The following is a 15,919-nucleotide window of genomic DNA, read 5'->3' on the forward strand; positions in this document are numbered from 1 at the left end:
CCAATCGGTCGTGCCAAGTTATGAATTCATTTGGGCTAGTAAACTTCTGGTTTACAGTGGCATGTGATTCAATTGCACTAATCTTAGTATAATACAACCCAGATGAAAGTGGGGGTAATTTTTCTAATATAACTTTCTTATTTGAATCATGAGTTGTGATACATAAATACTCATGATTTCCCTCATTCATTGTCTCAACATGATATCCATTTCGGCGAATATCTTTGAAACTCAACAAGTTTCTCAGAGACTTGGTAGATAATAGTGCATTATTTATTATAAATTTTGTTCCTCCAGGAAACAAAATTATAGCTCTTCCGGAGCCTTCTATCACATTGCCTGAGCCAATAAGAGTGTTAACATATTCCTCTTTTGGCACAAGATGGGTAAAATATATATCACTTTTGAGAATAGTGTGCGAACTTGCACTATCCGCAAGGCATACATCTTCATTACATATCCTTGCCATTCTCTTCAAAACAAATAGTAATAAAATGAGTAGTATGCACAGTTAAATTGAATACTTGATCAGAATTATTTACTGTACATAAAATAATGCCATATACTAAAATTTTATTTTAAAATTTGACACATTTAATAATTTCAAAATTTATAAACATTAATATTTCATTATTTATGTACATCACATTTGAAACTTAAATACATAGAAAATAAAACTTAACAATAATTTTTTTTACATTATTTATTTACATAGATACTTCACAATTTCACATATTAAACTATTCCATCATTGATCAAATGGCCAATATTTCCTTCAGAGTCCTCAAAGAAATCAGATACATCATAATGAGTGGTGGAGTTCTCAGCCTCATTTGAAACAAAATTTGTTTCCTTTCCTTTGTCGTTCTTTTTCAAAGATGCCTGGTAAAGATCAACTAGGTGCCTTGGGGTACGACAGGTACGAGACCAATGGCCCTTTCCACCACAACGGAAACATTTCTCCTCGGTTGATTTATTCTGCCCGATATTCCTTTATTTATCCCACTTCTGATGAGATCCTCTCTTTTGAACATAATTCTTTTTCCTTCCATAATTTTTCTTGTTATTAAAAGCTTGCCATTTACCCTTCTAGGGTAATGATTTGCCGCATTTACTTCAGGAAATGGGGCGGCGCCAGCTGGGCGCGCTTCATGATTTTTTAATAACAACTCATTGTTGCGTTCGGCAACAAGAAGGCAAGAAATTAACTCAGAATATTTTTTAAACCCTTTCTCTTGATACTGCTGCTGCAGGAGCACATTCAAGGCATGAAAGGTTGAGAAAGTTTTCTCCAACATATCATGATCAGTTATTTTTTCCCCACACAATTTCATTCGTGAGGTGATTCGAAACATTGCAGAATTATATTCATTTATAGATTTAAAATCTTGTAAACGCAAATGCGTCCATTCATATCGGGCCTGAGGAAGTATTACCGTTTTCTTATGATTATACCTTTCTTCAAGATCTTTCCAAAGATCTGCAGGATCTTTTAATGTAAGATATTCATTTTTCAATCCTTCGTCAAGATGACGACGAAGAAAAATCATGGCTTTGGCTTTATCCTTCTGGGATGCATTATTTTCAGCCTTAATGGTATCTCCAAGATCCATTGAATCAAGATGGATTTCAGCATCTAGTATCCATGATAAATAATTGTTTCCAGATATATCAAGAGCATTGAATTCAAGATGAGAGAGCTTCGACATAATAAAAAAATTTTACCTGAGTCTTCCTAAAAATTTAATCAGAGTCTCGTGCTGATAACGTGTTGTGAAATAAAAGATATATATATAATTAAAATGTATAAATAGAAGACTCTAGTATTAAAATAATTAGCTCAATAATATTATATGTTGTATTGTGTATATATATACAAAGATAAGAAAAAGTATTAAAAATAAAGAGAGAGAGAAACGCATATGTTTATTGTTACTATCTCAATATAATAAAGATGATTAATATTGCTATTAATATTATATGTAAAGAGTAATAGAAAAGAGAATTTAAAATACTAATAAAATAAAAGAAGAGAAGGAATTGTAGTAGAAATATAAAGAGAAGAGTATTTGATTGCAACATAAAGAGAGAATAATATTAAGTTGTTATAAAGAGATAGAGAAAGGGAAGTATTTGTAACTGTATCAAATCCATTTGCTTCGTTCAAGCTTTTTGTTATAATTAAAATTAAATTCTCAAAATTTTTAATATTAAAATATTAAAAATAATTAGTATTTATCTTAATCAATTTGAGTTTGTTAAGTGATCATCTCACTTGTCCGCTTAAACAATTATTAGGAGTTAGAATCTCGTCTTGTGTATATAGTAATTCATTGGCTAGCGATAAACCCTTAATAAAAGGAGTATCAATACGTGGTTAGACTTGGCAGAATTTTTTGAATACGCAGGTACCCGACCCGTCCATACCCGGATGAAAAAGGTAATAACTTGACCCGAGTCGGGACAGATTTTGCTCAAGACAGGTATTGTCGGGTTTAGGGTGTATCCGCCCCGAATATATACATATAAACACTTTTTAGGAATTAGGATTTGTCTCACATCACACATTATTCATAGCTTCAGTCTATACTCTATAGCCATGCAAGATAAACTCAATCATCCTCACCTAAAATCTTCTTCTTCTCGAGTTCTTCACAAAAAAACCACATAGCTCCTGTCATGTTGTTGCTGAGTTCATCACCGCTTACCTATTCACAACTTCCATCTTCCTTTACAGCCAGAGACGGACCCACGTTTAATATAGAGGGGGCATTTGCCCCCACAAATTTTTAAAAAAAAATTAATACTTATATACATATATACCACTTATTATATTATATTTGTCTCAAAATAAAATATAAATAGTTCTTTTGTATTTTATGTTAAAAAATATTTTATTAAACTTAACACAAAATAATAATTATATTGTTAAATTTGATTTAGTACGAAAAATAAATAAATACACTCAAAAATTAGTGATAATTAATTATATTATATTAGTTAATTAATTAATAATTAAATTAAAACTTAGTTTTCTAATTAAATACAACTTAAATTATTAGTGATTTTTTAAAAATTGTTTAAGATAAAAAAATATTATCTATGTATTAATATACTGTAATTATTTTGGTTAAAAAATTTATTTATACTATAAAAATAATAATAAGTAGATTTGACAATTAAATATGAGATAATAAAAAGTAAAATAATTGTTTAAAAATATATATAAAAAATAATACTTAGTCATGTTAAAAATAAAAAAAAAGTCCTTGTAAATATTTTTTTATTATTTTAAATATTATACTATGTGTATGAAATTATATTTTTATTATTTTAAATATTATAATAATGATTGTGTGTATACTTATCAATATGTATTAGATAGTTCTAATTTTAAATTTTGAATATATATATAAACCAATTTGATTGGTCAAGTGATCAACTTAGTCGTCCGCTTAAATAAGTATTGAGGGTTCGAATTCTGTCTCCTATGTATAGTAACTCGTTGCCGGCCAATTGTAGATTTTTAAATGGAATTCAAATTCATGGCGGATTAGTCCTTAACTTGTTGAATATCGTGGGAAGCAAAAAAAATATCTATACCTAAATTTTATTATATTTTTGTCCCCATTACTAAATTTTTCTGGGTCCGTCACTGTTCACAGCTTATGTCATCATCGCTACTCATCCCGTTACCATCGTTGTTGAGCCCGTCGCCACCATTCTCTTGCCGAGTTTCTTTTCTCTAGGTAAATTTTCCTCTCTCTCTCTCTCATTGTGAATCTGTTAAGTTTTTCTATTCAAACATTGATATTTAAATTATAAAAAAATTGATTTTCATATTTTATAAAATATCATACTGGCGGTAATTGTAAATATGACACTACTTAAAATTAAATAAAATAACACAGATAAAACAAATAAAAAAATAAAAAATAACTTAATCTTGTATAAAATTTACCTATAAAATTTTGTACCGAAAAATGAATTTAATTCTAGTATATTAATAATATAAAATATTTTATATAATCATTCAATTCAATTAGATTTATCTATTTAGGTCATTATTAAAAATAAATTTAAGATACCAACATACAATTACTTTAAATTAAGCAACAATTATCAATACTATATAAGAGACACTATTCCACTAAGAATGATTGCCATAAGAAATAATTTTCCAATTTTCTATACTAATATTAGAAAATTTATATAATATTATATAATAATATTATCATTATCAATACTATATGATATCAAAAAAAAAATCACCGTGCTAATATAATATTATTAATATTATATAAATCATCTTTGTATTTTATTTTTCTGTACGTATATAATATTTTAATTAACACATTAAGACATATATAATATTTTGTTAATACATATATAATATAAAGTGATTTACAAATTATTAATAATTTGTATATAATGTATAATTAAATTTAATGAATTCAATTAGAATAAACAATAAATTATTTATTTTATTTCAGACTTTATAAATGAATAAATTAATTAACTAATATAACAAATTATAATTAATGTAGTAAAATATAATAAATTGTATTGAATGAATTAAAATAATTAAATCGGGAAACACTCTCCAGAGCATGCCACGTCAGCTCCATCATTAAGTGCAGACATCCGATTTTTATATAATAGAATAGATATATATGTGGTTTAATTTATTTTTAATGTATATTCATATTCCAATATATATTTTATATTGATGTGGTTGATTTTAATGTATACGTAATATAGTCGAAAATTTGCAAACGAAAAAATAGATGGAACTAAATAAGAATTTATACGATAGCAAAAATTATAATATGATAAAGTGGTAAAATTACAATCTTTCACAGTATATAAAGAAGTCTATATTACTATTTTATATATTACGAAAATTTATACAAAAAGATTATACATATGAAAAAATTTTACTTGTTTTTTCTCTAAAGTTTTACTCACTACTTCTATGTAAAACATGACATACATTAGCAAATGCCTTAATCCTCTATATATAGTTTCTTAAAGAGTTAATAGTCAAAATCGTCCCTGAAAGATACGTCGATCTCCATATTAGTTCCCGAAAGAAGACAGATATGACTACGTTCGTCCTTCCGTCATCTCTTTCGCTGAGCTGGCTAACGTTGGGTGACGTGTTCTGTTAACTGCTCGCGTGACACAGTAACAAAACGACGCCGTTTTTATTCAATGGCCTCCAGGTCTGGATGCGACGTCGTTTAGTGTCCAGGAGATATTCAAAACGTTGCAAAGCATTATCCCCTCTGTTAACAAGCATCTCACTCTGTTTCGCTCCAAAACATATCGTCTCCCTCAAGCTATGCCCTAAGCCTTTGACCCAACATTTGAACCATGCCATCAACCTTCGTCAGTGTTGAAAGATCAATAAAATAGAAGAGGTATCGGTATTGAATACAGAAGTGATCGTCTCATGGAGCAACATTGATAGTGGAGGAAGCCATCGCGACGGTTATAGGTAAAGATGAAACATTTTTCTTGTTTTTTGAGTTATTTTGTGGCGTGATGTCTTTCTAGTGGCGTGACTCATGGGTTCATCTGATTTTGGGTAGGGTTTGGGGTGACTAAGGATTTGTATGACTGTTCTTATATGATATGAGTGGGTTAGAATGCTTTGCTGTTACTGGCTTTGTGATGATTTGTTAGGTAGGAGTGTTTCATTTTAGTGATGGTTCTATTCGTTTGTTGCATACTCGTTTTGGATTTAGGGTATGTTTAGGTATGTTTTCTTATGTTTGTTAATGGGATTTTCGTCTCTGTTATTATAGATGGAGGGGACTCCCATGACTTTTGTATTTCACCATGGTGGAATATTTAAAAACTCTGTTGATGGAGACATGATATATGAACCCGACAATACGGAAATCTTGATGGGTGTTGATGAAGACACACTTGATGTGTTCTTTGTAAGGGGATACTATAAGGAGTTGGGATACATTGAAACTGAAAATTGTTGGTGGAAAGCTCCTGGGGTACCCCTCTCATCTGGATTGAGAAGCTTAGTCACAGATGCAGCTGCAACTGGCAGTTGTTGCTCCTGCAGTCCTGCTGTAGATGGTGCTGACCTTGAAGTGAATGTTGTTCCTATAGAACATGATAATGCTCCAGAAGCAATAGCACCTTTGCCTTCACTTCTAACACCCATCCAGTCCCCTACAGAGATTGACATCAGCCAATCTGAAAACATTCCACCAACCTAAGCTACACCACAAGTTGTATAATCACTGCTTAACTGTAAAAAAAATATCACCTTTATTTTATAAACTAACAAGTACTTTTGGTATTGGCTTATGTAGGATGAAGTTGTAGCTAGGTCACCTAAATTACAGGTGATTAAAGCGAAAGCAAGAGCTAGATCCTTCCTTAAACTTACTGCAGCTGCACCAGTGGCTATCTCGGCTGAGACCATCAAAGGGACAAGTTCTGCAGCTGCTAAGAAGCTGGCCAACTTTATGATTTTTGTGCCTACTCCAGGCTTCAAGCACTCAAGGAAGAATGATAAACCACATTGATTAGAAAGCAATGTATGTGATTGCTTTAGTTTTTTGTATAGGGCAAATGAAGTACCATATTAAACATTGTGGTTATGTGTAATCTGAAAGTTGTATCTGCCATTCTCTTTTAGTGTAACCTTCATTTTTAGGATTGGTTATCTTATGAATTTGTTATGGTACTTATCTTTCAGACATTGTGACAATTAGCCTTGAATGACAGCACAATGTTATGACTACTTACTTTGATTACTTATCCTGTTTATGGCTTAATCTTATAGCAACAGTAATATTGATTAATTTGTAATATTCCATAATGCCAGTAATTGAGAGTTTGGAGTTAATCTTAAACAGCACTAATCAAATATCTATTCTCAGTCAATCCATCCAACTCGATACATCATTATATTTCAACAGAATTATGTTTATTTGGAAGTACATATCAAACAACAAAGGATCACATTAATTGCAACTATCACAAACATGAAAATTATTAGTAGTTTCAAAGATCTAACTTCAACTTCCAAGCTACCCAATCTCCATGCCACCTTCATCCTCCATTTATTATAGTCACTTTCAACCTGCAATTCCGTTCTAGAATCCTTTGTACCACTTTCAACCACTGCTTGATAGTCATTATCATCAACTCACTTAAAGTAATTACAGTGACTGCCCTTTTACAAATTGATAAATCAGAGAAGAAAATAATAAAAAACACCCAATAACACAGAACAAGATGGAAAACCTTCAACTTTTTCAACACCACTCATCCGGTGCCTTGGACATGCATAGAATAATCTATCTAGGTTCTCTGTTGTCCCAGATTTTTTTATCACAGCTTTCAACCCGCAGAAACATGATTCCTCATGAGTCTTCCTCCTCATTCGCATTGAAGCACTGGAACTGTTAATGTCATGCGACCGAAAAGACACACCACCACTACAACCTGCATTTTTCGTTTCCATCTTTCCGGTGACCCAACAATTCCAAGTTCTACCCAACTATGTGGCCATATGATTCTTGACCGCCACTTATTTATCAACGAATTTAAGATTATGGTTCATCATCCAAGGGACTGATTTGATTTGTTTTAACGTACTTACCTTGTCAGCAACCCCAACGTACACGTAGGCGTCGTCCACCCAGGCAATTAACTGAACACGCCTCCCAACGTTAGCCAGCTCAGCGAAGGAGATGACGGAAGGACGAACGTGGTCATGTCTGCCATCTTTTGGGGACGATTTTGACTAACTTTATCTTTCAGGGACTAATATGGAGACCAGAATATCTTTTAGAAACGATTTTGATATTAACTCATTTCCTAAAAGTAGTGATATGAGAAATAAATCACTACTTATTCAAGTTGTATGACAAGTTGATAAATATCAAATTAATCTTATCATCGTATAACAACTCATTCTTTGACTATGTCAAAGATTGTAACTAAACTAGCTTATCTTTAAGTTATAATTTTTTACTAGAATTTTGACTATGCAAATTGAATAACTTGCCAATTAGTTTTATGAGTTCTCCAATTTAATAAGAACATACTTGATTCTAGACAAAGTTTACTTCTATAATGTTCTTTAATATTTTACAAACTTAAACTTGCTCCACTTGTAATTTTTAGTTATTTTTGTTGACTTCAAACCAAAAAAAATAATTTTGCTTCTTCTTTTCACAAAATGTGGTTTCTATATAGCGATTTTAAAGTAAGGTATATTTTGTATCTTTGAAATTTGTTAAAAATTTCAAAAATATCTTTAAGTTTTATTTTGTTTTAATTTAGTTCTAAAAGATTTTTATTTGCGTTAAATATACCTTGGTGGCTAAGTTTTTAAAAAATTTAGGATTAATTTAACAACAATTTTATAAGAACAACTTTTAACATAAGCAAATCAGGCATACTTGTCATACATTATTACTGGATTAGTCTTAAATTTTCTAAAAAGTTAACTGTTAGGAATATATTTGATACAAATAAAAAATTTTAAAGACAAATTTAAAACAAAATAAAACTTAAATATATTTTTAAAAATTTTAAAAAATTTCAAAGATAAAAAATATATTTTATCCCGATTTTAATTAAATTGTAGTTGTAGCTAGCTGTAAATGTCGTCAAAATTGTAGTTTTTCTTCATTCTTTTAATTTGTAACTTAAAAGTTGATCCATTACAATCTTAATACGACTTCGTTATAACCTATTGCAATTATGTAGCAGTTGATTTATATGAATATTATGTACGCCAAAATTTCAAGGTGCCATATGATTCTGGAGCTGGCCATGATTTCTATAATATATAGTGTCATTCTCAGATATATGCTGCATTTTTTCAATTTAAATGATGCAGACACAACGATATCTGCAAATATATAACACTTGGCTAGTGTGCTTCCAGGTACAAAGTTGACAGGTTGCAATAATACAACTGAAATATCAACTATGGAGTGGAAAGACCATAATACCACAATTAATACATTATCTTCTCAAGTCGTGCCTTAATTGAATTATCTGCTCTAAAAAGTAGATTAAACATCTAATGATTTTTTATTTATAATAAATGTTAGATCGGATACTTCATTTTTTAATAATTTTTATTCTAAAAATTTTTTATAATTATTTTTGTCAAATATATTCATTTTTTCTGCTTTTTAGAAATGAACTAATTTATTCTCTTATATATATTTTTTTAAAATTTACTTGTCTTATAGTAAATTTTTTTAGAGTTATTTATCAAACACATATATTAAAAATTTGATTGAAATGATAAAACTATAAAGGGATTACAAAAGTAATTCTTAAGAATTTCTACAAATAAAAAATTTATTAGAAACTAAAGTGTGTCTGATGATCCGAATTTTATTGGGATCAATTTAGCTTTTTATTCCAAAAAAAATTATGTGAATAAAAGTTTCTTTTGACATATATATTTTAAGTTGCATTAATTTAAATTTATATATATTGAATGCTTTTAGAATACTTTCTAGCTAATATCTTATTCTTGATTGCAAATCCTTATCAAATAATACTAGTAATTAGTGAGAGTGATTGATTAAGATACTTCAAATCTTTTTTCAAAGTTGGTTGGTTGGAAGTTTAGGGGTTATTAAATATTAATTCGACTTTTGTCTTTTTTATTTTTTTTTCCTCAATAAATTCGATTTTGGGCCAAGTTTAGACCATTACATTGGAGACTCTATCAGGACCTTTCTATCATATGATCCAAATACTTTTCCTCTTACACACCAGACCAAAACAAAAAAAAAAAAAACTATCAAACTTTCGTCCCAAAGAACAAACAGATGATTAATAACTTGTATAAAAGTTTCTACATTAAAGACCCAAAAAAAAAAAAAGTTTCTACATTAAGAATCTTAACTATTTATACTAATCTTATTAGGATATTAATTAACAGTTTTTAAATTAAGAATCTTAACTATCTATACTAATCTTATTAGGATTCTTAGTTAAAACTTAAAAGCTAAAACAACTAATAGTCTAATACCATCATTATTTCTTGTTGAAAAAACTTTTTTTTTTGTCGTGTGATATCTTATTAGAAAACTTTGTTTTGTGGTCATTGTACCCAAAAACAACGTTTCCACCCTAAGTGAGACCCAAGCGTAGAATTTTCTAAAACGTGGAATCTACTTTCTATTGATTTATTCAACATGGAATAAAGTTATTACATTATTCATAAAAATAATATTTTCCAATTTTCTTTTTAAGAAAAATAGTTAAAATAAAATAAAAGTGTATGTATAACTCATTTATCTACGTAAAATCTAACATGAATGCCCTACAACATTATTTTATGATTTTATCTGTGATAATTTCTGTTATAAAAATTTTGTAAAATTAATTATTTTTTAAAATATAACCTTTACTTATTAATAATAATATATAATTTGTGATTAAATTAAAAAAAATTAATATTGGAAGAAAAACTTGAAAGAATAGTAGAGAAAATAAATGAAGAGATTATTGTATTTAATGATGCGTATGTACAATAGAGATCATGCCTTTACCCAGAAGGCCAGAAGCGTGATGGTAAAGAGGAGAGAAAGAAGAGACTAGTAACAAACTATAATGACAAATTAATACCCTCAAGATTTATTTCTAAGAATGGAACGCTACAAGAAAATTGTTGGAAACTGTTAATTTATTGGTGGAATTACGGAAAGAATCTATCGATAAATTTATTACGAGAAAGTTTAGGTGATCAACACTTTTTTAAATTTTGGCCAGTAATTAATTATAAAAAAATTGAATAATTTTATACTATTAGATGTAATCTCATATTATTAAAAATATTATTGATAGCTAATTAATAGCTACAAACCACATAATTTTTTGATTCCTAACACTTCTTATTTATTACTGCTAAATTTAGTGTTAGACAAATTTTGATGATAAAATTTCATTAGTCACTGATTATTATTGTCGAATCTTGTAACCCAATGATAATTTTTGACGTAATCAGTAACGGAATTCATTAAATAAGTGACAAAAAATTAGAGGTAGTTACTATCAGATAATTTTCGCCCATAATTATGGTGCCATGTATTAAGGTATAGCGATGTATTACCTTAGATTTATTCTCTGATAATCTGACTTTAACATATTATTTAATATTTAATTAAATAAAATTTACCATGGATTAACTAATAGTAAATCCATCGAAAAAGATAAAATTTTTTTAACTTGTTGGAACCCAATAATCATAACTAATAGTCAAATCTCAATTAGTGAAAATCAAATAGTATTTTTAAAAAAAATCAACTATATATAATATAAAATATCAAGTGTACAAAATAAAAATTTAAAGAAATGAAATATTGTCAAACAAAGCAAAATAAAAACTTAATCACTATGGATCTAAATTGTTATTGTCGTCGTCATCTCTCTAGTCTTGCTGAAGCGGCGGTCTAGATGGTGGTATCGGTGCCTATCATGACTCCTATGCAAAGGATGAGGAACCCTAATCACTATACGCGCATCTATTCATAGTACACCGCCATCTATTGTTGTATCCGCTGAATCTGCTCGGGCTCCTGTCTCACACTACAAGAAAAACGTTGAATATCGTCGAATTTATCGAAAAAATCTGTCGGTAATATGTTTATCGTCGGAATAAATCCAACGGTATAAACCTTGTTAATAATTGCTTACCGGCGAATTTTGCAAATTTTTCCGTCCGCCGCTAATTATCGGCAGATTTAGCAGCGGATATTAACTTTTAATTGGCGAAATTCTAGAGTTTGTTACCATCGAATTTATTCCGGTAATCTTAAATTTTATTTTTTTAAAATTTATTTAAAAATTCAATATATAATTTTAAATGGTTAAATTCAATAAATTTTTAAACTAATAAAATTCAAAATTTTACAATTTTATATAATAACTTGTTTATAATTTTTCATTAAAAGTTTACAAATAAGTTCACACATCAAAGTTTAAGAACAAGGAAGAAAAATAATAATTACTTGTGTATGGAAAAAAGTACCACTATAAATATATACTATAAATCTAGAAAAGATGAACTTACATAAAGTTTGATATGAAAAATATGTTATCTCATGGTAGCTAATTAAGTAAATTGTATAGTTGAGACTCTCTAGATAATAAAATATTGAAAAATATTAGTTACGTCTATTTAAGATTTTAAGTAATCCACTAACTTGCTTATGTATGTATGACTCTCAAATAGTATATCTATTAACTTATATATCTACAGGAATATTTTCTGGAATAGCAGGCTGTACACCTTCAATTGCAAGCTATAAACATAACCAACACACAAATTATAATTAAACAAACAAATCAAAGTTCCTATATACAAATGAGTAAATTGAAAGAAAATAATTAACTCAGACAATAATAAACTTATAAAATTAACAACAATCAACAATAAGTCAATAATTAACTTAAAAAATTAACAAGCTAAAATTAACTCAGAGAATTAACAACAATCAATACTAATTAACTCAGAAAATAATTAATTCAGACAATAATAAACTCAGAAAATTAACAATCATCCAAAATACCATCAACTCAAAACAAACCCTAAATTACACCCTACATAACCTAATATTATTTAATTTCTAATTACACTAAATTAATATAACAAACCCTAATCACACACTTCACTAAAAATTTTAATCAATAATTTAATAAAATACCTAAGAAAATCCTAAACAAAAAAATCTAAAAAACATACAAAAACTATAAAAAAAATTACCTCTAATAATGGCGGCAAAATAGTGGAAGCATGGTGGTGACAGGAGGCAACAATGAAACCTACAGTGGTGAAACTAGGGTTTAGTAATATAGCAAACAACCAAAAAAAAATGGAGAACAACCTTATTTTGGCGCGGTGGACTTCAGCACGGTGATGGTGACGACCTCCAATCGACGGCAAGAAACACCAACAGCGGCGGCATGGTGGAGGCTTTCCACAGAGATTCCAACAGTAGTGAGGACGACGATCTACGACGACAATGTTACTTACCGGTGGCGCATCCTTTTTCATTGTACCAGAGAAACGTTAAAGTGTTCGTCATTGCCTAAACAATGTGTTTTAATAAATGATGTTATTGTTGGATGAAAAATCTTAAGATAAATTTGGCGCTAATAAAATTAATTTTTACGCCTTTATTTACCGTCATATTTAGCGTTGGAATTTTAAATTTGACTGTAACTTATTCGAAGGACGAATTTTTATACGAAAAAGCATTCGTAGGATATATAGAGGTAGTGGTAACTGAGGAGATAGATGTTTCACACACAAACCAATTAAGTCTTTGTACGTTTGCTAATCACTTTTTTATTTTTTGTTTTTGCAAAGTCTTATGAATTGCACCAACTTTTACTGTGCAAGTGTGTTGTGTACGAGGTTCTCCACTTTGATATTGGGTCGGTAAATCAAGGTTTCACTTTTACATCATCATCACTTAATTTGTTTTTCAATGGTTAAAAAAAAGGGGGCAAAAGAAAAGAAAGTGAGATCAGAGAAGTATCTATATAGTTTTATAGTTTGGTCTAAAACTATATGATTATGTTTGAAAATGTTGAAAGTGATAGATGGGAATGACTCATAATTAAATTGAAAGGAAAAAAGAAAAAGTTCGAAATGGAATGGTATAGAATTATTTCGTATATGGACATGTAAAAGGTTTAATAAAGAAACAAGAAATTTATATAACAGGCTAAAACTATTCAACCCCATATACCTGGTATATATGCTAACCTTTCACCCCCATATTATTATGTGATATATACTAAATGTCATTTAGTACAATATATTAATAAACTATTGATTATCACTTACAAATTTCCAGTTAAGACCTAAATAAAATGACTTCAAATATAAATTAGTTTTCAAAGATTTTGGAGATCAAAACAAATGATATGCTTATACGCTATTTTAATTTAATGCTAAATTGAACCTTCAATTCACGGTCCTTATGAATGTGACCCTTAACTTGATGCTTGAAAAAGTTGCTCATTTTCTTGACCTTCGAATTCATGTTGGCAATGATAATAATTTACCTCAACTTAAAAAGTTCATTGACTTATTGCCAACTGCCTTATTTAAAACAAATAAATAAAAAGATCTAACTTTTTTTCTTTCTTATTTTTATATTTTTTATAATTGTCTACGGTATTCTTTAGTCTATTAGACTAAAGATTATTTTGTCACGAATCTGAACTCCATTTAAAAATATGTTATTGTCTAATAAATTATTATATACAAAAAAAAAATTGAAACCATTCCATACTTATTTAATCGGACGAGTGAATTGACCAGTCTACGAACTTAAATTGGTTTTCTATTTTCATACTTTAATTTTAGTCATCTCGTACATGCGTGGGCCTCAATGTCGGCTTCTTCACTATTTTAGGACTCTATTTCAACTGTTGACCAAAAGCAACTAAGAAAGAAACTAACTAAATGACTACCAAAAAAAAAAAACAAAAGAAACTAACTAAATTCACAAATTAAAAGATAATAATTATTTAGTACTATGTTTTTCAAAGACATACTTTGCAGTTTAGAACATGGCGTGGATGGTGTTTTGTTTATGATGACGAGCATTTTGGCAATGAGATGCTATATCCAAAGTGAGATGGCTTTCCTGAGGAATAAACGTTAAAAGTGATAATCTTTGTGGGATTAGATAGAATGAATGTAAGAGATTTTAGAAATACGAATGAAGTGCATTGAATAAAAACAATAAAACATTTCCTAAAAAGGATAGATCTTTGACTAGCTACAGCCTCATCTTGATGGTATATTTGGTTAAACTATATGAGTATATATAGTTTCATTTGTCTGATTTTGACCAATAAATATATTCCAACATTATTCTTTTATTTAAGCATTTGATTTTCACAGAAATAATATTCGACAGGAATAGAACAATCGATCTAGAGTTAGTTATTAGTAACATCATTGACAAGTAATTTATAGTAGAATCAATTATTCGTTTGTTAGGCTATATTTGGTTAGTGATGAGTAGAATTAGATTAGACATAAACACAACCAGAGACAATTTTTTTAGCTTCTTTGATAGCTAAGTAGGTAACAAAACACAAATATAAATCCTATCAAAATGATAATATTTTCTTCTAAATGAATGATTGCTGATGTTGTTACTCAGATCTGTTGAGATATGTTGTGATTTGTTGTTAATTGTATATTTGTGATATGTTTTGTTGTTTAATGCTGATATATTGTTTAATATGTTGTTGTTGTGTTGTTCATCATCTGGTGAGATATGTGACGCCGTCTTAAATTTAATATGAATCAGTATAAAATTGATTCGAATGATTAAAAATTTTATTGGGTCTAAAATTGAAAAAGAATTAAAAAATGAATTCAGGTATAATTTAGGGTCAGATTTAAGTTGAGTTAAAATTAATTTCACTTTATCTATGAACACTCCTATGACAGATAATATGAAAATAAAAAGAAGAGAGGAGACGAAAAGACAAAGACAAATATAAAGATAAAAAGAATAGAAAAATAAAATAAAGTCAACAATCATAAAAAAATCAGATAACAAAATTTATAATACTACTATTATGTCTAATAAAAAATTTTTAAAGTATATCGGTATATTAGTATTTCAATAATTTTTAATTATTGATCTTAATTATAAAATATATATAATATATATAATTAACATCAATAATTAAAAATTACTAATATACTAATATATTTAAAATTTTTTTATATTATATTAGTAAAGTATATTACATGACAATATACATCTAATGTAAATATAAAACTGTATGTATATTAACAACAAATAAAAGTTAAATTTTTAATGTATATATATGTCCAACTGGAATCATTTTTGAAAATTTTTTTAAAAAATAA

The sequence above is a fragment of the Arachis duranensis genome, chromosome 7, assembly GCF_000817695.3.
Source record: "Arachis duranensis cultivar V14167 chromosome 7, aradu.V14167.gnm2.J7QH, whole genome shotgun sequence".
NCBI lineage: Eukaryota > Viridiplantae > Streptophyta > Magnoliopsida > Fabales > Fabaceae > Arachis > Arachis duranensis.